The sequence below is a fragment of the Macaca thibetana genome, chromosome 4, assembly GCF_024542745.1.
Source record: "Macaca thibetana thibetana isolate TM-01 chromosome 4, ASM2454274v1, whole genome shotgun sequence".
Lineage (NCBI taxonomy): Eukaryota > Metazoa > Chordata > Mammalia > Primates > Cercopithecidae > Macaca > Macaca thibetana.
The window spans coordinates 8,929,757-8,955,956 of NC_065581.1; the positions used below are offsets into that span (position 1 = coordinate 8,929,757).

The following is a 26,200-nucleotide window of genomic DNA, read 5'->3' on the forward strand; positions in this document are numbered from 1 at the left end:
TATTTCATGACCCGATAGCTCATTTTTCTCTTTCTGCATTAGGTAACTTTTTATTATTTGGATGTGCCACATTTCATTTTTCCATTCATCCATTGAAGGACGTCTTGGTTGCGTCTGAGTTTTGGCAGCTAGGAATAAAGCTGCTGTCAACATCTGTGTGCAGGTTTTTGTGTGGACGTAAGTTTTCGGATCCTTTGAGTAAATACCAAAAAGTGCAATTGCCACATAGTATGGTAAGAGTATGTTTAGTTTCATAAGAAACCACCAAAACTGTTGTGCAAAGTAGCTGTACCATTTTGCATTCCCACCAATAATGAATAAGAGTTTCCATTGCTCCATATTCTCACCAGCATTTGGTATTATCAGTGTTCTGAATTTGGGCCACCATAGTAGTCTGTAGTGATTTTCTTCGTTAATTTGTGAGAGCAAGGAGGAGCAAATGTCATTCTCCCTTGGCCATTCGGAGGCTTACTCTTTTGGCGTGTTTAGCAATGTCGTCATTTCTTCAGTATTTGCTTCTTTCTAAGAAACTGATGAATATGGCTTTAAATATATAATAATTCCAATCAAAAATGTTTAAATCTATTCTAATAAAAAACTTTTATGCTTATGGCGATAAATTTTTAAATGTTCAAATTGAAATGGTATTTATTTACTTACAGAATTATTTTATGATTTTTTTAATGCCAAAAATTCACAATGACAACATAACCACTCAAAACCTTATCTTCCAAAGACCAATGGTATATACATCAATAAAATGGCACCATAGTGCGGGTGTGCTTTGGAGCCTACTCTAACTTAGAAATAAAAGTATTAAAGGCTTTTCAATTTTAGGCAATCTGCATATTACTAATTACAGATTAGAAGGAAGATCTAACATGATGGGTTTATTTACAGATTCAGCAGAATAAATATTATTTCCCTGCAAAGAGATATGTCAGTGATACACATAGGAGAGATAGCACACCGGTATGTGTGGGAGCATTTCTCTATAATTCATCATCTCTCTGGAGTGTGTTTACCTTCTCTGTTTCCCTCTCTAGAGGACATTTGTTTATAAGCACAAACATGGATATAAGTGAAAATAGATGAGACTAAATAAAGCCTTTAAGAAATTCTGAAGAAATTGATAACCTTCTTAAGTAAAGGGGAAAATCTGTTTTTTGGAAGTTCACACAGAGAAGACTTTTGGATTTATGCTATTTAAAAAGTCTGAATATTACCTTAAGGAAAATCTTTAATTGCATGCCTAATCATAGTGAATGTCTAATCAATTGTCAATGTAACCAAAAGTACTGTATCTCAGTTTTGTTAAGTTGATGATATTATGGAGCTTCATGTTGTTACTAAAGTAAGATGATGTCTAAAATTATCACTCTTCATAAAATAGGAACTATATTGTTATTTTGATAGTAACTTTCTAGGGTCAGACCTGATTATAAAGCTTAGAGTTGCATTTTTATAGGATCATATGAAATGTAATTAAAAAGTACATTTTTTACTTTTCTGTTTAATTTTTCTTTTTTTTTCATACTCTGTGTGTTTGCTTCAATCTTTAATCAGACCTGAGTAGCTGGGAAAGAAACAATGGCTGATCTCCTGACCTCCCCCTCAAATCCAGGCTTGTCTGCTATGTCGAGGCTTTAATCAGTGACCAAAAGAAGCTGCACCATGTCCGCTATCCCAAGGCAATCACTGTCAGACACACTGCCCCAGAGGACAAAGTCTCTCTGGGTCAGAAGCCCCCAACCAGATGATCCAACAACAGGACTGAGGGAGCCCAGGGCAAGTGCCAGTTCATGTCATACCCTCACTGAGCCCTGGATAAGTTTAACCATTGAGGGCCAGGAAATTGACTTCCTCCTGGACACTGGCGCGGCTTTCTCAGTGTTAATCTCCTGTCCTGGATGACTGTCCTCAAGGTCTGTTACCATCCGAGGAATCCTGGGACGGCCTGCAACCAGGTATTTCTCCCATCTCCTCAGTTGTAATTGGGAGACTTTGCTCTTTTCACATGCCTTTCTTGTTATGCCTACACTTGTAAGTCCCACACTCTTATTAGGGAGGGACATATTAGCCAAAGCTGGAGCCATTATCTACTTGAATATGGGGAACATGTTACCCATTTGTTGTTCCCTACTTGAGGAGGTAATCAACCCTGAAGTCTGGGCATTGGAAGCACAATTTGGAAGGGCAAAAAATGCCCACCTAGTCCAAATCAGGCTAAAAGATCCCAACACTTTTCCTTATCAAAGGCAATATCCCTTAAGACCTGAAGCTCATAAAGGATTACAGGATATTGTTAGACATTAAAAAGCTCAAGGTTTAGTAAGAAAATTGCAACACCCCAATTCTAGGAGTACAAAAACCGAACCGTCAGTGGAGACTAGTACAAGATCTTAGACTCATCACCTCCTCCCTGCTTAATAAACTGTCCAGGTTTTGTAATGGCACACATACTCCCTGCATGACCATTCATCCCTGGACCCCCTGCAGCAGCGCCCCCACCACTAGTGAATGCCTTCTCATCCCCTCTTTCACTCACTCTCGCGAATGGTTCCTAGTAGATACAAAATGTTTTTTTCCTCAGTGGGAAAATAGAACACAGGGAGCCACTCAGTTTGCTCCCAACACCCTTTTCCAGCCGCTCACTGGAGCTACCTTGGCTAGTACTCTAGGAGTATGGGAAAATGAAAACAACAAACTCACACACCTTTTTAACATACACAACCAGTTCTGTCTACCCAGCCAAGGCATATTCTTCTTAGGTGGAACGTCAACCCATATCTGCCTCCCCACTAACTGGACAGGCACCTGCGCCTTAGTCTTCCTAAGTCCCAACATTAACATTGCCCGAGGAAATCAGACCCTATCAGTGCCCCTCAAACCTCAAATCTGTCAGTGCAGAGCCATACAACTAAAGCCCCTACTTATAGGGTTAGGAATGGCTACTGCTACAGGAACTGGAATAGCCAGTTTATCTACTTCATTATCCTACTACCACACACTCTCAAAGGATTTCTCAGACAGTTTGCAAGAAATAACGAAATCTATCCTTACTCTGTAATCCCAAATAGACTCATTGGCAGCGGTGACTCTCCAAAACTGCTAAGGCCTAGACCTCCTCCCTGCTTAGAAAGGAGGACTCTGCACCTTCTTAGGGTAAGAGTGTTGTTTTTACACTAACCGTTCAGGGATAATACGAGATGCCGCCCAGCGTTTATAGGAAAAGCTTTCAAACTCTAGCCTTTCAAACTCATATATCAAGCTCTGGAGTTGGGCGACAGGGCTTCTCCGCTTTCTAGGTCCTATGACATCTTTCTATTACTTGCTTTCAGGCCCTGTATTTTTAACCTCCTTGTTAAATGTGTTTCCTCCAGGATCAATGCCACCAAGCTACAGATGATCTTACAAATGGAACCCCAAATGAGCTCAACTAACAACTTCTACCGAGGACTCTGGATTGACCCACTAGCCCTCTGGCTGGCCTAGAGAGTTCCCCTCTGGAGGACACTACCACTACAGGGCCCCTTCTTTACCCCTACCCAGCAGGAAGTAGCTAGAGTGGTCATTGCCCAATTCCCAATAGCAGTTGGGGTGTCCTGTTTAGAGCGGGGATTGAGAGGTGAAGCCAGCTGGGCTTCCTGGGTCAAATGGGGACTTGGAGAACTTTTCTGTCTAGCTAGAGGATTGTAAACACACCAATCAGTGCTCTGCGTCTAGCTAAAGAATTGTAAATGCACCAGGCAGCACTCTGTAAAAATGCACCAATCAGCACTCTGTGTCTAGCTAAAGGATTGTAAATGCACCAGGCAGCACTCCATAAAAACGCACTAATCAGTGCTCTGCATCTGGCTAAAGGATTGTAAATGCACCAGGCAGCACTCTGTAAAAAGGCACCAATCAGTGCCCTGTGTCTAGCTAAAGGATTGTAAATGCATCCAGCAGCACTCTGTAAAATGGACCAATCGGTGCTCTCTAAAATGGACCAATCAGCAGGATGTGGGCAGAGACAAGGGAATAAAAGCCGGCCACCCCAGCCAACAGTGGCAGCCTGCTCAGGTCGCCTTTCAGGCTGTGGAAGGTTTGTTCTTTTGCTCTTCACAGTAAATCTTGCTGCTCCTCACTCTGGGTCCATGCCACCCTTAAGAACTGTAACACTCACAGCGAAGGTCTGTGACTTCGTTCTTCAAGTCCGCGAGACCAAGAACCCACAGGAAGGAACCAACTCTGGACACACAAAGACACCCTATTTGATAAAATTTTTTTTTTTCAGTAATTTCTATTTTGCTTCCTGTACAGTACAGAGTATTTGTTCATGAAGCATTACTCTTGCCTTTATAATGCTATCTACAGTTGGAACTTCCCTTAGCTCTGACTTCCTAAGCCTCTTTCTTTGGTTCTTCTTTTTCTAGATTGTCTTCCAAACTCCATCATTTTTCTGTTTTCCTCCTCATTTGGCAAATAACAATCATGAGATCCACTGACATAGGTTAACTACCACTGATATGCACATGGTTTGTGAATACTTATTTCCAGCTTTGACTCTGTTTTAAAATCCCACGAAGCCACCAAAGACAACTCAAATTCAGGACAGTTCTAATTGAACTTAATACTGATTCTTTTCTTTTCATCCTCCGTTTTGGACAATTGTATCACCATTCATTCTCCCCTACAATGGAGATAATTGTGATATCTTGATTGTATTAGCATATATGGTTATATACCATGATACATAGGTAACTGCACACACATTTTCTTGTCAGCATTAGAGTATCAGTTCCCTTGGACAAAAACTCTGTTGTTTAATATTTTTATTCTTTCAGTGTCTGTTATACTATTCTTGCTAACGTATCAATCATGTTGGCTACTGCTATATAAAGCTATAAACATCTTGGCCTTGGAGTTCTTAATTTGTGAATATGAGTTAAAGAAAATATAAGAAATGGAAGTAATTAATAGAGTTTGCTTTATTTTTTGCTACTACAAATCTAAACTTTAGGAGAACATGTGGTGCTATGAGCATGACAGCACAGTGACAGAGTTCTCTCACTAATTAGACCTTGCTCTAGCACTTCGTGTAAGAGGAAAATGCAATGAACTAGGGAGATATTTACGTGAAATAGTACATATTTTAAATTTACTTTTTGTTAATGTATTATTTATATTAAAATTTATCAATATTAAATGTACCTTTAGATGAATTTTGGTAATTTGTGCAATCACATAACTACCTTCACAATCGAGATATAGAACAGTTCCCTTACCCTACAAAGTTTCTTTTTGACCTTCTGTAGCTGATTCTCTTTTTCCACACACAGCCCCAGATGATGACTGGTCTGCTTTCTCCATATATGGTTTTGCCTTTTCTAGAATTTCATATTGATGTAATTATACGGTTTGTATGTTTGACTTCCTTCACTTAGCATCATGTTTATGATGTTACATGTATTAATACTGTGAGTTATTTTTTGCGGATTAGTATTTCATGTTATGACTGTATCACAATTTGTCTATTCATTCATCAGTGGATGATCGTTTGGGTTATTTCCAGTTTTTAGCTGTTGTCAGTAATGATGATTTGACCATTTACATACATGTTTTGTGTGGACATAACCTTTTTTTTTCTCTTGTATAAATACCCAAAAGAGGAATTTCTGGGTCATATGGGAAAATCATGCTTAACTTTACAAGGTTCTGTTACACTGTCTTCCAAGGTAGCTGTATCATTTTATATTCTAATGAAAACATGCAAGATATTCAATTACTTGTCTTGAATAGTCTTTTTATCTTTAGCTGATCTAGTAGGTTTGTAGCATTATTTCATTGTGGTTTTCATTTGTATATAATGTTATCTGATCATTGGTAATAGAAGCATCTTTCCTTACGATCATTGGTCAATTTTTAACAGTTTTTTGAGACATACTTCACATACTATACAATTCACCCATTTAAAGTATACAGTACTCTGTGATATTTGGTAAGTTCACAAGATTGTGTCTAATTTTAGAACACCTTCATCTTCTCCAAAAGAAGCCCATATCAATTAGTAGTTACTCCACTTCCTCCCTAAACACACATCGCCACCCCCCTTACCTTAATCTTGAGTAAACATTGTATACTTTCTTTCTTTATATATTTTCCAATTCTGGACATTTTATAGAAGTGAAATCATATAATATGTGGTCCTTCATGACTGACTTCTTTCATTTAGCATAATGTTTCAGAGGTAAATCTGTGTTGCATAATATATCAGTAATTGAATTACAGAAAAATACCACATTATATACCACACTATATAAATCCATCAGTTGGTGGACATTTGAGTAGTTTCAGTCTTTGGCTAATAATGCTACTATGAACATTTTCTTTAGGTTTTTGCATGAAAATAAACCATTTTTGGCATATACCAAAAAGTGGAATTGCTGTGTCAAATAGTAATTTTATGTTTAACATTTTGCAGAACTGACAACATGTTTTTTGAAGCAGCTGTACCATTTTATATTTCTAACATTTAAGAGTCAGTTTCTCCACATCCGCACCAACACTTGCTATTTTATTTGTGCTTTTGATTACAGTTATTGTAATGAATGTAGAGTGGTATCTCATTGTGCTTTCGATTTGCATTTCCCTGATGGCTAAAGATATCAGAGATCTTTATATGAGCATATTGGCCATTGTATACATTCTTTGATGAAATTTCTGCTCAAATACTTTTGTCATTTTAAATTGAAATTTTGTCTTTTTGTTATTGGATTGCAAGAATTCCTTATAGATCCTGGATACAAGTCTCTTACCAGGTACACGATTTGCAAATGTTTTCTCCCAATCTGTGGGTTACCTTTTCATTTTCTAGGTGGTATCATTTGCAAAACAAAGATTTTTACATTTAATGTAATTTAAATTATCCGTTTTTTCCCCTTACATTCCTTATGCTTTGGGTGCCATATTTAATAAACTACTTCCTAAACCAAAGTCACAAAGATTCACTCCTAAATTTACTTGTAAGAATTTTATAGCATTAGATCTTACAGTTAGGTCTCCAATATATTTTAAGTTAACTTTGTGTATTATCTGAGGTGGTGATCCAAGTTCACTCTTATCCTGTTGTCCAATCATCATTTTTGAATACACTATTCTTTCTCTATTGTATTGTCTTGTGGATAAAAGCAATTTATCATAAATGTATGGGCTTATTTCTGTACTCCCAACATATTCCTTAATATATCATAATTGTGTAGGCTTATTTCTGCAATCTTAATATATTCCTCTACATGAGTATTACATTGTAATGAGTACTGTAATTTTGTAGTAAGTTTTGAAATAAGAAAGTGTGACTTTACCAAATTGTTCTTCATCAATATAATTTTGGCTTTTGTAGGCCACATATGAAATTTTGAAGCAGCTTGTCTATTTTTGCAAAGAAAAAGAAAAAGAAAAAGAAAAATCAGCTCAGATTAATAGGGATTGCATTGAATCTGTAGATTAATGTGAGGATATTGCTATCTTGATGATATTAAGTCTTCTGATCCATGAACATGAATGCCTCTTCATTTATTTAGATCTTCTTTAATTAATTTCAACACTGTTTTGTAGTTTTCAGTTTGCAAGTCTCTCATTATTTTTGTTAAATTTATGCAAAAATGGTTTATTCTTTGTCGATGCTGTTGCAAATGAAATTTTCTTAATTTCATTTTTGGGTGGTTCAATGCTGGTGCATAGGTATACAATTGATTTCATGTATTGATCATGTGTCCAGAAATATTACCTGACTCATTTCCTAGTTCCAATAGGTTTTTAGTGAGTTGTTTAGGATTAAAAATAATTTTCCTTCTTCTTTTTCAATCTGGATGCCTTTGATTTTTTGTTGTTTCCTAATTGTCTTAATTAAACCCTCCAGTACTATGTTGTACAGATGTGATGGAAGAAGACATCATTTTGCTGTTTCTGATCTTAAGAGGAAAGCATTCAATCTTTTACTATTAAGTATGATGTTAACTGTAAGTTTGTGTATATGTCCTTTATCTGGTTGAGAATGTTTCCATCCTAGTTTGTTGAAGATTTCTGTCATGAAAGTCTTTTGGATTTTGTCAAAACATTTTCCTGAAGTAATTTTAATGATCATATGGTTTTGCCTTTTATTTGATTACACTGATGTATTAAATTAATTAGTTATTGGTGTTAATCCAACTTTGCATTCCTGGAATTAATCTTACCTGGTCAGAGTGTATCATTCTTTTTATATGTTATTGAGTTTAGTTTCTTAATACTTTGTTGAGATGCTTTGCATCTATGTTCAAGGGAGATATGGATATATAGTTTTTCTTTTTTGTGCTATCTTTATCTAGTTTTAGTATTAGGACATTACTGGCCATATAGAATGAGCTAAGAAGTGTTTCCTCTTGTATTTTCTCAAAAGATTGTAAAAAATCCTCTTGTATTTTTTCGAAAGACTGTAAAGAAATTATCCTATAATTTCTTCCTTAAATATTTAGTGAAATTAACCAGTGAAGTCATTTGAAGCTGGTTCTATTTTCAAAGCTTAATTATAGATTCAGTTTCTTAAATGTGTATATACCCCAAAGAGAAACTATTTAATTTTGATTGTGTCTTGGTATTTTTGATCTCTCAATTCATTGGTTCATTTCATGTAAGTTATCAAATATTGAGGATAGAATGGCTTATAGTATTCCTTTATCATCCTTTTTAGGTTTATGGGATCAGTAATATTGGTGCCATTTTCATTTCTTATGTTGGTAATTTGTGTCTTCTCTTTTTTTCTTGGTCAGCCTGGCTAGAGGTTAATTACATTCACTGACATTTTCAAAGTACCCGCTTTTAATTTTAATTTATTTTTTCTGTCATTTTCCTGCTTTCAATTTCATTGATTTCTGTTCTAGATTTTACTATTTATTTTCTTCTGCATACTTTAGGTTTACATTGTTCTTCTATTTTTTATTCTCTAAGGGAGAATCTTGGGACGTTGATTTCAGATTCTTGTTACTTGCTAAGGTATGCATTTGATGCCATAAATTTCCCTCTAAGTACTACTTTTGTTGTATCCCATATATTTTGATAAGTTGTGTTTTCATTTTCATTTAATTAGAAATATTTTTAAATTTCTCTTGAGATTTCTTCTTTAACTGATGTGTTACTTAGAAGTTTGTTGTTCAATCTCCAAATATTTTGATATTTTCCAACTATCTTTCTGTTACTGACTTCTTTAATTTCCTTGTGATCTAAAAACATACTCTGTATAATTTCAACTTTTTAAATTTTGTTAAGGTTTGTTTTATAGCCCAGGGTATTGTTTATCTTGTTGACTATTCTATGCAAGCTTGAAAAGAAGGTATATTCTCTTATAGATGTTATATGAACTACTCTATAAATGTTAATTAGATTAAGTTGATTGTTAGCGCTGTTCAGGTTAACTATCCTTGCTGATTTTTCGGGCTGCTTAATTTATTATTTGCTGAAAGAATGGTCTCCAAGTGTAATCGTGGATTTATTTATTTCTCCTTTCAGTTCTATCAGTCTTTGCTTCACATATTTTGGTGCTCTGTTATCAGGTGCAAATATTAAGAATTGTTAAGTATTTTTTGAGAATTCATCTCTTTATCATTATATAATGAATCTTTATCCCTCATAACTTTTATTGTTCTAAAGTATGTTTTATCTGAAATTAATATACTATTTACCTCAGCTTTTTAAAAATTAGTATTAACTTGTTATATCCTTCTCATTCCCTTTGCTTTTAATGTGTGTCTTTATATGTAAAGGAAGTATTTTATACACATCATATCGTTGGATCTTGGATCTGACTTTCCCTGGTTCATTTTCCCTCATAGAACAGCACACTGGTTTAAGGTCAAGTCCATCAGTGCAGATATTTGTGTGTTGTGGAGGGGTGGGGGTCACCTCACAGTTGTGGATTTCTGAGAAAAGACTCCGCAGTTTTATGAACATGGGAGTTGGGGGTAAGGGCTAGGGCCTTATGAACTTGGGAGCTGGGGGTAAGGGCTAGGGGCAGAAGAGCTCTGACTAGTAAGTCAGAGTAGGAAAATTATTTTCAAGGTTTTCCCCTCATAAGGAGGCCTCAGTAAAGGTGTCTGAAGAAGACCTCAACCCAAGGCCTCAGGCAAAAATACCTGGGATTGCAAGCATAGGGCCTGGCAATGCAAATACTCCAAAAGCACAACTTGCCAGGGGAATCTAGGTCCTTAAGTACAGTTCCCTTCAGAGACTGCAAGGCCCTGGGCACCAATTCTAGTGGGGGAGGGCAACTTTCTTCAGGGAGGCCTTACAAGGAAACTCTTTTAATTTCCTTTGGTGAGGACTCAAAAATCACACACAGGTTTTTAAGCAGAAACTGTACTCCTCAATATCCATTTTCTATAATCAACCAATATACTGCACTGTTATTACCTAAAAGTTATATTTTATATAGATCAAGAATAAGAATAAAATGCTTTGGTTTAGCTTCAGTTATTCTTTCTCTGATACTCTTTGTTTATTTGCATTTATTTTAGCTTCAATTATTCCTTATCTGATACTCTTCCTTTATTTGCATAGCTATGAGTTTCTGACTTGTAGAGTTTTCATTCTTCTTTAAGAATTTCTTACAGGGAAGTTCTGCTGATAATAAATTCCACTAGATGTTGTTCATCTGAGAAAGTCTTTATTTCTTATTTATTTTAAATGATAATTTTACTGGATATAGAATTTTAGGCTATTGAGTATTTTTCTCTGAATATCTTAAATGTGTTACCCCACTCTCTTCTTGTTTGCATGATTTCTGAGAAGAAGTCTGCTTTACTTTATTTCCTCATTCATCTTGTCTTAGCCCATTAGGGCTGCTATAACAGAATACCATATACCATGTTGCTTATAAACAACAAAAAATTATTTTTCATGATTTTGGTGCTGGAGAGTCAAAGATCAGGGTGCCAGCATGGTAGGATTCTGGTGGGGGCTTTCTTCTGGGTTACAAACTGGCAACTTCTTACTGTGTACTCACATGGTGGAAGGGACTAGCTAGCTTTTTTGAGGCCTTCACTGACTAACCACCTGCCAAAGGCCCCTCCTCCTGATATCATCAACTTGTTTTTAAGATTTCAATATATGAATTTGGGAGGAAAATAAACATTCAGACCATAACACCTCTATAGATAATGTAGTCTTTTCCCTGGCTTCTTTCAAGCTATTCTATTTGTTTTTGATTTTCTACAATTTGAATATGATATGCTTAAGTATAGATTATTCTGCTGGTTGTACTCTGAGTTTTCTAGATTTGTGGTTTGGTGTCTGTGAGAAATTCAGTAATTTTGGAAAATTCTTGACCATTATTACTTCAAATATTTATTCTGCCTCTCCTGTCTTTTCTCTCCTTATGGTATTCCAATTATACACATGTTGCATCTTTTGAAATTGTCCTACAATTTTTGTCTGAAAACTTCTGGGATTTTTAATTTTTTTTCTCTTTGCATTTCAGTTTGTGAAATTTCTATTGACCTATCTTCAAGCTCACTGGTTCTTTCCTTAGCTGTGCAAAGTTTACTGCTGAGCTCATCAATGACATTTTTAATTTCTTTTTGTAGTGTTTTTAATTTCTAGAATTTCCTTTTGATTCTCAGTGTGTCTATACTTCAACTATATTGTGCATATGTTTATGCATGGTGTTCATTTTTCCCAACAGAGCCTTTAATATATTAATCATAGTTATTTTAAATTCCTTGTATGATAATTTCAAAATATATTTCAAATATAAGTCTGGTTCTGATGCTTGCTTTGTCTTTTCAGTATGTGCTTTTTAAAGTTCCTTTACTATGCTTTGTAACCAATCTTTTTTTTTTGAAGCAAAAATGGGGTATCAAGCTATAGAAATGAGGCTTTAATGTGATTGTTTATGTTTATCTGGCTAAAAATTGAGTTTTTAAATGTTTCCTGTAGCTGTAGACGGTGGAGACATCAGACGTCTTTAGTTGCCTTGCTGTTACACTTGTTATCTGTGGCTTTCCTGAGTACTCCTACTTAAATAAAGACTATATATTGAAGCTATTTCCACCACAATGCACTGTTGTTATATTGTGTGGGGAATGGGAAGCCTTCTATAATCTCATAATCAAATCTCAGTCTTTTAGTGAATCCATATCCCTGAGCAATAATCTTAACTAACACTTTTTAGCTCCTGTCTCCCTTAAAAAAGGGAGATAGAGGGGACTAAAGGTACAGAAGTTTATTTCCTCCAGTGCAATATGGTTTGGGTAAAGTTTTTTATCCTTGGAGAGACAGTTTTTGTTATAGAGAATGCTCTGGACATATTTCACATAGTTACTCTTTTCTTCCCCCTGCCAGGGTCCTAAGAAAATTTTTATTGGCTATTTTCTGCAGAATTTTTGGTGGGTTTCTAGAGGTGTAAACCTTGAAGTAGCATAGGCCCCTGCTAAGATTGCAGGCCCCTAGAATTTCTCACTCTCAACATAATCCACACTTGGTCTGTAGCGATGTATAAAAATTACCATTTAATGGTTTTCACCAGTTTTTGAATCCAGCATTTTTTTTCCAGGTAGGCATATCTTGGCTGATGCATTCACTTCATCTGTCTCTCTTAATTTTGGAGTGGCAGTTTTTCTAATTACCTTTATTCTCTGATGAACCTAAGAAAAGTTGCTGATTTTCAGTTTTTACAGCTTTTTTGTTGTTGTTGTAAGGACAAGGGTGATGACTCCCAAGTATTTTACATAGCGTTTTACCTGAAATTGTAGTCATCGTTTTTTCTCCTCTAATTCTGAAACTCCAGTGATTTGCTTGATAGGCTGTTTGCTATTGTCCCACAGAACATGGGAACAATATGCTTTCATTTCACTTTTATGTTTATGTTTTTATTTTGTTTTCTACTTTGTATTTTTATTTCACTTTTTTCTCTTTTTATATTAGTTTTTATAATTTCTATTGTCCTACTTTTAAGTTCACTGATTCTTTCCCTCTGTCTACTCTATTCATGGGCCTCTAAAAAATTCTTTATCTTTAATATTTTATTTTTCATTTCTCACATTTCTATTTGACTTTTTTGTTTTATATAGTTTTCATCTCTTGGTGAAATTTCCTATCTTGTCATAAACATTGCTCATATATAAGTTTAATGTGAAAGTTATCTGAAATTAAACACATAAACAGGATTATTAACTTTTGTTAGAAGCACATATACTAGTAATTTATTTCTTTATACAAATAGTATAACACAAGACTTAGTCTATCAATGGTTAATTTACCAGTAAGATTTTGTTTGTATCTAAATAATAATTATAAAGAAAATCAACATTAGGCTATACTGGTAACTGGATAGAAGCCATTTTATGAAGGCTTTGGATAGGCAAAAATTATTTATGTATTTGTACTAACATTTTCCAGGGAAAACTTGGTCATTTCCGCTCAGTAGAGACAGATTTTTATAGCAAAAGAAATTGTAAAAATATTCTGCCTTTGGGCCAATTGTAAAAATGTTTTAATGTGCCTCAGCTGGAAATTTCTATGTTTTGCCAAATTAAATGATCATTTTCTCCCTGTAAAAAGTGTCTTTCATGTTGGAAAGGATTTGAGAATAGAGTATATTTGAAAACTATGTAAACCATTTTTGAATTTTCACTGTTTGGAATGAAAATGCTGATTTTTCATCTTAGCTTTAGCTAACAATGTGACGATTCCTTTCAATAAAAAATGGTGAAAAAAATTACCCACCTTAGATTGTAGGAATAACAATATACTTTAATTTGCAGTAGAAAATGGTTGATTGATTATACCTCTTCCCTGAAACATTTTGAAGAAGTTTAAAGAAAGTTTTACTTTTGTTCTTCCTCTAGTGGAATAAAAACAAAACAAAACTGTTTCCGTAATACTATTTGTTGAAGATTTAATAATTAGACTTTATGATTTTTTTCTGTTTAACCAAATAAAAGCAGACTCACTAAAGTGTCAAGTGGGTTTACAGTTGCTTGAATTTCTTTTTTAGATTTTTAAATTTATTCTGAAATTAATAACCTAATATCGTAATATCACAAAACTCATTTTTTTCTGATACTGTTATAATCTGATAATAGATTTTTAAAGTTGTTAAATATTATATCCTGCTCTCATTTAAATACTTTTCAGTGACATATACACTGTAATTGAAGGTGGTCATTTCTTCTCAGTAGAGACAGATTTTTACAATTAAAGAAAAAGAAAGAAATACTGACTTCAATAAAGGGAATCACTGCATTACTAGAGTCTTAATAGTATCTCTAAAGAGGAAGGACAAAGGCAGCAATTTCATGAATTTGGGGGATCTGGTGTAAGTGGACTTTTCAGCATGTAAGTTGGATTGTGATTAGGTAAGGCTGATGCGCTAACAATGTAGGGTGGTGGACATAGAGACGTTAAGGATTCTGAAGTGAATAATTCAAAAATCGGTATTGGAAAGTAAGCAGCAAGCTTTTTATAAGAAGTTTCTCTTATCCATACCAAAGAGGGGTATGCAAAAAACTAAGAGCTTTATTGCAAATTAAATCATGATATCTCATAAATTTCACAATCAATCATTTTTTAAACAAAGGAATCTATTGCTCACCACAAAGAGATTTTTAAAAATCTAGCAGTAAGGTAAAAATACAATTTACATTTTCACTCTTTTTTACATTTCAAATATATAATCTTTATTTATCATGCAGTTAATATCACACTAATCAAAAGTTGTAGTTTTTATCAAAATATTTACAAAGGTAGTGAGATACCTATTCATGGCTCTTAATGAAAGAGACAGAATACCTTTTTGTTCCTGTATGACTCTACCTTGTATTCTGATTTAACAGCAGCAAACCCATCATTCTGAAAACCTAACTAGTGAAATTGTTTTTATGTCATTTACTGACCTTGTGCTTCTGGATAGAGAAGGGAAAAAGATAACTCAAGACTGGTAAAAATAACGTAGCTTCTTAGCCTTCAGGGGGAAATTCTTTATTAAGATGCACTTTAAATGCACTTCTCATAAGCTTCTTTCACAAACAGGAAGTCCATATAGAAAATAAGCACGCTCATTTGCAGCTTTAATCATAACACTTCTATTAATAGTATAAAAGGAAACCTCCAACACTTACTTTTAAAGGTTTCATTTTAGGCTTCTTATATTAATAAGGAATGGGGACACTGATAGCTCAAATTTTTCATGTTTAAAGGCTCATTTGCAAAAAAACAAAGTAAATGGAAGAAAAATAATTTATGCGAGCGCTGCTAATCCAGCTGTTTTGCTTCTGGGCTTAATTGGATTTACCTAGCATTGGTATTTGGTGTCAGCATGTGTTATATCATCAACACAAGCAATAGTTACCCAACATAAATGAGGCTATGAAGAGAAGTGAACGCCAAGATTACAAACCTCAAACCAAAGGCAAATATTATTTTATTTGACTCAATCTTAGCATAATTACTTTTTAGTCATGTGTGTTATAGACTTCCTGTACCAGCTTGATGCTGTCTTCTACATTTCTATCCTTTATGTCTATCTGCTAAATATAGGCAGTGAAGAAGACCAGCGTTCGATAAAATGACTTTAAAAATGGTTACACATGTCTCCTGCCTGTTCAAGTACTCCTGTTAACTGTAAAAATGCCGGCATTGTCTCTAAAGATAGGAGTGCAACACCTGAATTTCAAAGGAAGATATACATCATTGGTAACTAGGTCTTTGCTATTTACATGCAGAAAAATGAACTTAACCTTTAAAATTAAGCAATAGACAGCATGCTTGAGAAACAATTTGCAAATATATTTACTTATATATGCATATCTATTATTCCATTCATCTGTGAGAAGTTAATATTAAATGTCTTCAGCTGAATATCAGGAATATTTTATTTAAAAAATATATGTAAGAAAGATTACTATTACTTAAATAAAATATTTTAATAGAAATGTTTATGACTATATATGTATTTACTGTATGTATTCATCTTATATATATGTGTCAACCTGAAATATATTTTGTATATAAATACATATTCATGTTACACATCTAAATGCATTCTACATATTTTGCCACATAACCCTTAGTCTTTCATCATTCCTTGCCCTCCCTACCCTGTTTGAAAACAGAACCCATTCTTTATGTCAATACTCCTCATCTCCCTTTCCTATTCTAGTTTTCCTTTTTTCATTGCAGTTCTCATCTCATATGCTAAATAATGCATTGGTTTATTATATCTGTTGTTTACTGAGTACTGTCTAATTTGCTCTGCTCTAAGATAAACTTCATGGAGAGAGGATCTTCCTTTTATTCATGAAAATACCCCAGTTTTCTATAATAAAGCATGACATGAATATTATATGTGCTCAGTGACTGAATGAATGACTGGATATGTTACAAACATTATGCATGTGTACATGTTTATATATGTCTGTGTATGTGATGATATACACACACTCAGATATGTGTGTATTCAGACTTTTAAATCATAATTTTCTTACGACGTTTTCCTAATTTTCCTTCTTCTGGTGTTTAAGTCATCCTTCTCTTCTGTGTCATTTAAGGAATACATACGCTTAGAAGTTTAGTTCAAAAGGTCCAGCATAGTTGCCTAATATTCTGACTTCAGAGTTCTAAGATATATAGTTTATCTAGCAAAATGATTTAAAAATAGTCTTTTTTAATTTTCTCAACTTTTGGATTGCTATCATAGTGCTCTGAGCTTGGTTGACCAGTATTTCTTCTAAGTCAAATCAAAAGGAAAGTGACTCTTGAGCTAAATGAAACAATCTGGATTGTATCCAATAGCATCTTCCAGTGGAACGGTCACTCTAGTTCAGCAGGATCCTCTGAGCCAATATAATTCAGATGAGTTTGCGTTAAATGCCAACATTATCATGCTGTATCAGATTAGGAAGGTATTATACACTATCATGTAAGTTGGCAAATCTAAGGTCCAAAAGGCTCAGCCTCAAATATTTTTATCAACACTGGCCATCATGTTGGGTTGCCAAAATTTAGTGAGCCGTGCAGGTGAATTTGACAATATTGTGAACTGTATTATAAAAAATTGAATTTCTGTTCATTCAGGTCTCTGCCCAAAATGTCCCTCCTCAGTGATATATAAATAGTATCCTCTTCATGCACGTTTATGTTGCCTATTATTATAATTTATATTCATTTTGCCTATTTGATTTCTATCTGTTCTGTTCACTAGAATATAAGCTCTGTGAAGGCAAGAACTTTGCATGTTTTGTTCATTCCTGACTGTCCAGTGTTCAGAAAAATATTCCTGATAAAGCATAGGTGCTCATATCATAGTAGTTAAATCAATGAATGAATAAAAATAAGTAACATGAGGAAGAAGATATTCCTTCCGAAAGCATTTTTTGGGCCCCCAAGACTCTTTTGCAAATGCACTCCAAGAAAGACATAAAGAGCCCTGGCACTGAGCTTTTAAAATAATAAATCAGTTTTCTGAAAAGCATTTTTAATCTTTCCTAGAAACCACTCTAAAACAAGAAAGAGTTTAGAATTCATATTTATTGCAAATCAAGTGTTAGATAATTCAGTACCTATGATTTCATAACTACATGCTTAGTCCTTAGAAATGGCCTGATTTTTGAGGTATTTTGCTTTGGAGACACAAGGTTGAATTTTAATATGAAAACAAAACAAAAAAAAAAAAAGAAAAAGAAAAAGAAAGAAAAGAAAAATAAGTATGTTCCTGAGAAAACAAATAAATGGAGAAGTTTGCAAAAGATGCAAACCTCTGGTCATGGGGCCAGAAAAGATCAAGGTTTCCATTTTAGACACGTTAAGGTTAAGATGTCCCTTAGGGGTTCAAAAGATATGTTGAGAATATATGGATATTTAAGCCTGGAGTTAGGAAGTTATCACCATATAGTTATTTAAAACCATAAAAAGGAAGTGAATGTAGATAGAAAGAAGAGGTCTCAACATTGACCTCTGAGATACTCCTACATTAGGCAATTGGAGTAATTGCATTTACCAAGTAAGAATAGTTATAGGATTTACCAATAGGAATACTAAGAAGCAGTAGTAAGAGAAGAAGAAGGAAAAACAGGCAGCTGTGGTGTTCTGACCATCAAATATAGCAGAATATTTGAAATGTTGGGATGGAAACGCGGGAATCTATATTGTTTTTAATGAGTTTTGAAAATATTCTGTAAGTCAGTTTTAGATCTGTTTATTTTTCATCATAAAAATGGCAGGCACATGACAGAAGTATTTGAAAGGACAAGAAAAACTAATTCATACTCAAGCTCAGTAAAACAAGAGCAGAGATTTTCTGGGCTACCTAAAAGCTACTAATTATTTAAGTATAAGTCCTTCCTGTCATTTTCTTTTCATGCATATTCTTTTTTTTTTTTTTTTTTTTTTTTTTTTTTTTTGAGACGGAGTCTCAGGCTGTTGCCCAGGCTGGAGTGCAGTGGCGCGATCTCGGCTCACTGCAAGCTCCGCCTCCCGGGTTCCCGCCATTCTCCTGCCTCAGCCTCCTGAGTAGCTGGGACTACAGGCGCCCGCCACCGCGCCCGGCTAATTTTTTTTTTTGTATTTTTAGTAGAGACGGGGTTTCACTGTGGTCTCGATCTCCTGACCTTGTGATCCGCCCGCCTCGGCCTCCCAAAGTGCTGGGATTACAGGCTTGAGCCACCGCGCCCGGCCTTCATGCATATTCTTAAATACTGAACTAATATTGTGTGTAAACATTTTTATTAAGCTTATTTATTTTATGTTAAATCATTTGCATTTTAAACATTATTGCCTACTTACTACTGTTTAAAAAAATAAAGCAATAATAATCCATAAAGGGTTGAATTATATTTCTTAACTTCTTGATTAGGATTTATCTTTCAAACAAAAAATATGTTTGATAATCAGTTTTGCCAGGTACAGTGTATAGAAGGAAAATGGTCCAGAGAAAAACATATACAAGTAAACAATTTGTTTAAATACCAGATTTAGACCTTGTTGGTGTTTATTATATATCAGATACTGTTCTGAGAGATTTTTCATTTATTGTCATATTTAATCTTTACCAAACCTTATGAGATGGATTTTATTAAGAGGATGAGTATGTGCACAAGTGTGAAAGAGCTTTAGGTTATTAAAACAGTTACACAGTTCTGGAAACTTAAGAGGGACTGGTTCTTGACAAGGGGGTTGCTGTCAACAGACTGCCTGGAGAGGGTAGCCAGGGTTGCCTGAACAAAAAGATGAGGCCAGTTAAAATAGTGCCCATGTGTTATCTCAAAGAAACCCTGAAGATAATGGGGGGTCTTCTAGAGCCTTTAGAAACTGCAATGGCATGAATAGATTTATGATTTAGTAAACTACTCCATAAATGAGACTAAATCCATACAGGCTGAGAAGAAGGTGATAGTCACGAAGCATGAAGCAGGCCTGAGAGAAACATTATTTTTCTTTGCTTAGGAATTTTTCTCAGAAGCAAAATATTGGGTTAAAAAATTAATATTGGAATGGAACATGATTATTCGAAAAATTTCCCCTTGAAGATTTCTTAAGCTCTGAGTGCATATAAATGGCTTTATTTTGATAGGTTTTACTTTATTTTTTCCATTGTTATCAGCTGGCCAAGCTAAGAGTAGTTGCCATTCCTGTTTTCTCTTTATGTTTGATTTTAGCAGTTTGAGTCTAGGTGTGTGGGTGTTTGTTAAATTCCCATTCTAAATATTTTCCTAAATTTTGACTCAAATTATTATTGCTATTTTCATTGTTATTGTTATTATTATTACTATCATTATTATTTGTGAGGTCCTAGCTTTTTGTCATCTCATATATGGGTGTACTTCCATATGAATTAATCAGTAATACATATTTTCTTTCAGAAAATGTATCATTTTCATTGCCAGTTTTCCACAATATAGTCTTAAAGTACTCATTGAGCCTTTCATGTGTATCATTCTTACTCTTCTCTACTTCTTTGTGAGGTTCAAGTTTCCCTCTGTTGTCATTCTCCTTCTGCCTGAAGAACTTTCCTTTAATATTACTTGGCATGAAGATCAACTGCGAATGAATTCCCTCAGCTCGCTCGCCCTTCCTTCCTTCCTTCCTTCCTTCCTTCCTTCCTTCCTTCCTTCCTTCCTTCCTTCCTTCCTTCCTTCCTTCCTTCCTTCCTTCCTTCCTTCCTTCTTTCTTTCTTTCTTTCTTTCTTTCTTTCTTTCTTTCTTTCTTTCTTTCTTTCTTTCTTTCTTTCTTTCTTTCTTTCTTTCTTTCTGCTTTCTTTCTCTTTCTCTCTCTCTCTTTCTCTCTTTCTTTCTCTCTCTTTCTCTCTCTTTCTTGCTTTCTTTCCCCCCCCTCCCTCCCTCCCTCCCTTCCTCCCTTCCTTCTTTCCCTCCTTCCTTCCTTCCTTCTTTCCTTCTTTTTTGTCTGAGAAAGTATTCGGCTCAAATTTTGAAAGATATTGTCACTGGATGTAAATTTCATTGACAAGTTATTCTTTTTCTCTCTTAAAATGATCACTCCAATATGTTCTGGGTTTGTGTAGTTTCTGAGGAAATGTCTGCTATAATCCTTATCTTCGTTCCCCTGTATGGAATGTTTCTTTTTTCTCTGTCTGCCTTCAAGATTTTCTCTTTATCTTCAGTTTTCATAGTTTAAGTATGATGTGTGTAGATGTGTCTTTGTTTTGTTTTGTTTTTATTCCACCTGAGGTTTCCCAAGGGTTTTAGAGGTATGATTTAATATTTTCATTCTTTTTGTAAAACTCTCAACTAATAATACTTCTTCATTTTTTTTTTCTGATACGTTATATCTCTCTTTTCTTCTTGTGGGACTCCAATTTCATGTAAATTATACCATTTGATATTGTGCTGTTGCTCTTTGATTTTGGTGGTTTCCTTTTTAAAAAAAAAAACACTTATTTTAACTCTGTATTTCAATTTCAATTTGAATTTCAATTCGAAAAATTGAATAATTTTTATTTACCTAATTTCAGACTCACTGAATCTTTCCTCATCTGTGTACATTCTATTTATGAACTTCTTAAGGATTTACTTTTTTATGTATGATTTTAAAAAATGTTTTGTTTTGGGTTTTGCTGTTGTGGTTTTTGTTTTGTTTTTTAATTTATAGCATTTCCATTGTATTCTTTCTGTATACCTGTGCTAAATTTTCCCATTTGCTCATTCATGTTGTCCATCTTTTCCACCAGATATCAAAATATTTAATTAATTATTTTAAAGCCTCTGTCAGTTAATTCCAATAGATGAGTCATCTATTTTTATGTTGCTCACTTTTTGTAAATGAGCTGTTTTTTCTTGATTTTTTTCTGTGTATATCTCATAATGGTTTATTGAATATCAGATACCATGTATAGAAGAATAGTAGAAATGCAGGAAGATAATATTTATACCTAGCAATGACTGTACCTCCTCTTTTGTTCATCAGTTAGAATGTAGGGTTTAGCCAATCTAATCAGGAGTTTATGTGGTTTGGGGTTTTTGTTGCTATGATTATCTTCAATGAACTATAGGCTTCAAGCTCCTCAAGCTGCTCCAGATAGAGTCAGGATAGAGTCCCCCAGGTTTTTCTGAGAGTCCATTTGTTTTTTCCTCATTATTTTTAGTCAACACTAAATGCTTGCACCACAGAGTGGAGTCTCCCTCCAGGTTCTTGTCACTTTCCCAGTGATAGAATACCACACCAGGGACTTGGTGCTTGGCTCATGGTAGAATTGGGAAGGTTCTTTGTTGTTCTGGTACAACCTCAATCTTAGGCAGGAACAATGTGTCTGGGCATCAGGAGTGATATATTTTTACTGTTTCCATACTTCCTCTTCATGGCATTTTGTGTATGTGGGGTGGGAGGGATAATTCTCCATCAGTCTCTTTGCTTCTGAACATCTTACCAGCAGACACACTGACAGCCTTTTTCTCCCTTGGACTTTCTTTTCAAGAATATTTGTATAGTGAATATCTTTATAAGATAAAGATAGTGTCCTCCTCTGATGCCTCTCCTCTGCAGATTTGTTTGCTGTCTGGTATAATACAGACATATTTTTCTTCTGGGGCAAAAGTCAGGTAGATTTGTTTGTTGTCAATTATAAAAGATTGAAACATCCTACATTAGGGCTCTTGTTCTGTAATGCAACTGACGGATATGAAAGCATCATCTAACCCTCATCATGTCACCTTGTGGGTAGTGGGGCTCAGGGTACTGGGGAAGGAAAACCATGACATTCTGAGTACCACTATTGCAGTGAGTATTAAACTGCCTTTTGTCTCTGACTCAGCAGCCTCATGTCATTCTGCCAGCATTTAGAGAATTGTGTAAAGCTAACGAGTTTTTAGCTTGTTAAGGTAGGGTAAAAATCTCAGACCCTCCATACTTCTTGAAAATCTCAGGTGGAAGTTCCCTGCTCCTCCACTAGTGGAATCAGGCCTCCACTTGAAATCTATGTAGGATCCTGGGTCTCAGACTGTTTTGTAGTTCTCCTCCCCGGGAATACAGGGTTCAACCCTCTCCTAGTAGCAATGGAGTGTTGCCTGTGCCCTAAGAGTTATCTTCTACTCCTCCGGAATCTAATTGAGTTTTCTTCTTCTCCTTTCTCATAGACTTAAACCTTTTGCTTTATATTTGTTTTAAAGTGTTCTACAAAGTGGGCAGAGCCTTAACCCTCGTGGATGCTAACAACTGCTTTATCAGTGCTCCTGAGAGGGAATTATTCTGGTCTCCTGCTCCGCACTTAGTCTGTCTCCTAAGCAAATGGTAGAGCCCCACGGATAAAATCTTGCAACTTTCCTTGTGTCTAGGGACCTTAGCAATCCCAAATGAACACATTAACCAATTCTCCTCAGCCTTTAGGGGTTAAATTTTTTGCTCATTCATTTTGTACCAACTTCTATGGTGGTCATCCTTTTTATATTTTCACTAAGCAATTTCTGACACAGTTTGTGTGTCCTGCCTCTCTTTGGATGTGATGATTCACCTTTGGAATTTGATTTACTTGTTTGCCTTTATGAATTAGCCCTTTAATGAGTTTAAGACAAGTTATAGTCTTGTAGAGAATGCCCATGGTCTGAATGTTTGTCTCCCCAAAATTCATATGTTGAAACCTAATCTCTAATGTGATAGTATTATAAGATGGGGCTTTGGCAGGTGATTGGGTCTTGAGGGCTCTGCCATCATTAATGGGATTAATAACCTTATAAAAAAAGACCTCAGAGAGCTAACTAGCCCCTTGTCATTTGGATAAAACTTCAAAGGTTCCTTAATTCCGCTTTTTCATTTGAAAGATAAAGGAGCTATGCTTGTGGAAGGAAAAAATCAAACGGTCAAGAAAAAAAATCAAATGGCTGAAAGGCACTGTTGCCAGGAGAGTTACTTTCAATGTACCAGTACCTCTAAAGGGTTCAATTTTAGTTTGATCCAGCCTCTCTAGCCGGCTGTGTCTTTTCCACTATATGAGGACACAGCAGTAAATCACTCTTCTGTAACCCTAAACTGGGCCCTTACCAGAACCTTACCTTGCTGGCACCTTGATCTTGGACTTCCAGCCCTCCCTGCTGTGAAAAACGTATTTCTGTTGTTCATAAGCCACCCAGTTTTGTGTATTTTGTTATAGCACCCTGAACAGACTAAGACAATAATCTAGCCTTTTCTCCTTGTTAGGTTTAGAGCCACATTCTTTGCATGTTTCTATTCACCTAGAGGATGAGTCTAGAGAAATAACATATTGTCTAAATCAATCTTCAAATGGGATATTGTCTAGAGAAAACATATTGTTTAATTTGTTCACTTGACAAAGATTTCCCAAGTCTTACTAAAGACCAAGTTGTTATACTAAGCCATGTAGTGGGCACTGAAAGATGTACAAATCGTGGTGGAAGAGTAGTATTCATATCATTATCCAGGCTTCGGGTTGGAGGAATGCCAACTTGGTTAGTCCATTGACATGAATATTATCCCATTTGAGGTCCAGCTACCTGGGCTCCAAGCTTTATCCTTAGGAACTCCCTGCTAGTCTAGACCTTCCTTGTTCCTTCCTGGTTTATCAGATTAGTAATCACCTTCACATTACTGTTTTTCCTGTTGAAGGCACTGGAGGGTTCCTCTTTCTTCTCTTTTTCCTTACACAGCTGGCTAGAGAGGTTGGATCAAACTAAAATTGAACCCCTTAGAGGTACTGGTACATTGAAAGTAACTCTTCTGACAACAGTGCCTTTCAGCCATTTGATTGTTTTTTTCTTGACCATTTGATTTTTTCCTTCCACAAGCATAGCTCCTTTATCTTTAAAATGAGAGAGTGGAATTAAGGAACCTTCGAAGTTTTATCCAAATGACAATTTGTGACTCTTTCATTTTTCTTTTTTTGTCCTCATCAAGACAGATAAATTATATGATTGAAAGTTGGAAAGGAACATAGAAGTAGATACTCTAATCTTTTTGTTGTGAAAATGAGAAGATTCAGACTAAAGAAATTCAAATGATGTGCCCAAGGCTACACAGATGTAAAATGAAAACAAAAAAATGAAGAACTAGATTTAAATCATCAGTGCTTGACCACAAGGAAGGCCTAGCAGAGGAGATAACTGCTTGGATTTGGATTAAACTGTGTTCAAATCCTGGATCTACTGCTCACTGATCTGTAAAACTCAAGCGCAGTGACAACTTCTCTAACATTCAGTTTACCTTTTTCTGAAAAAGGAGTGACAATGGCAAAATTTGTTTCCCAGGGCTGAGGTGGGCATTAAATGAACTGATTCAACAATAATAAATGAATTGTTGTTGAAAGTACTCTCAATAAATAGATGAGGTTCTTTCGAACAGTACAATGTGCTTTATGGTGTTGATGTACGGACTTTGATCAGTGGGGGAAATCGTCAAGTCAGGGTTTCTTTGCCATATTTTGAACGGAAATACATTGCATTGTCTCTCAGGCGTCTATTACACACAGGAAGATCAGGAGTCCTCCGCAAATTTGGTTTATGCTATTATTCAGAATGAGTGAGTTTTAAAACTTTAATTAACCAAGTTAACCTATTTGTTTTCCAATGCATGGAAGGTTGTGTTGTTCTAACCACATTGCAACATTTTGGATAAAAGCGTAAATGTGGGTGTGGGAGAAAAAAAAAAGAGAGACAGATTTGGATCAAAGCTGCTGCGGAACAACTGCCACAGCACTCATTTTTTTCCCTCAAGGAATAGCTGTGGTAGAGAGCAGTGCCAGCTTGGAGTTTGTAACGTTTATTTTCTAGCCAACGCTATGATTTTTATTCCTGTTTATTGACCAAAAATTGCTTCATTTACTGAACCAACCACGTAGCGCAGCAGAGAGGCGGCTGTGGTTTCGCTGCCTGGGCCCTGAGCAATGCCCACCCCTCTCCCATAGATGGCAGCATTTCACAAACAACGCCGCCACCGGGATGCATTGAGAACTCGGCTCCAGTAATCTGTTGACAGGATGAAGGAACCCTGTTGTTTTACAGGAAGTAAATAAATCCTTATGGTATTCTGGAAGGCTTAGAAGTATATGAGAGTGGTAGGAAATTGTTTATTCTATGGTAAAGGTATCAAATGAATATTTACAGCATTTAAAACAATTACCTCGGATTGATGTGGACTGGTGTTAAAACTCAGCCTGTTTGCATTATCTAGTTTAGAGTATTTGTTCAACTCTTGCACAGTAGGTTTAGTTTTTCTGAGTACGGAATTTCTTGCTAGCATGAGTTGATGGTGAATGCTAAAGCTGATAAAATGGTGATAATTTCTCTCTAGAAATTAAAATTTTATCTCCTGTATGTGCAAATCACTGTGTAAGAAAAACATAAGCCACATGATACTCTAAACTCTAAGAACATGAAAAATAATGAAGAGAATAAAGGATGTAATAGTACGGGATGAATAGAAATATAGTAGATGGGTTTAGGCAAAGGATTATCTTCAACTTTAAAATCCATTGAAATTCTCAATTTTAGACATGGAAAAGTTCTGTCATAAATCTAGACCATTGAATGATTTTAGTATTCTTAAATACATTTCTGAGATATTTTGAAAACAACACAGGGCAATAATCTAAGTGAATTAGTGAGATTTATCCAGGGGTGGATTAAACATTCCTACTCCTTAGATTTTCCACCGCCTTAGGGATGCACTATAATTTTCTATCCCTCATTTTTATGCAACTTCCTTTATTATATATGTTTCAAGAAACTGA

The 26,200-nt window shown here is 35.2% G+C and overlaps 1 protein-coding gene across 1 annotated transcript in view; it reads right to left on the minus strand.

Annotated features, from left to right (window-relative positions):
• The window catches only part of BLOC1S5 (biogenesis of lysosomal organelles complex 1 subunit 5), a 995,078-nt gene extending 974,741 nt beyond the window's left edge, over positions 1-20,337 (minus strand). Inside the window, exon 1 of the mRNA XM_050787464.1 lies at positions 20,334-20,337. The gene's annotated coding sequence lies outside the window, so the exon portion shown is untranslated. The remainder of the gene's footprint in view (positions 1-20,333) is intronic.
• Between the last annotated feature and the right edge of the window lie 5,863 nt (positions 20,338-26,200).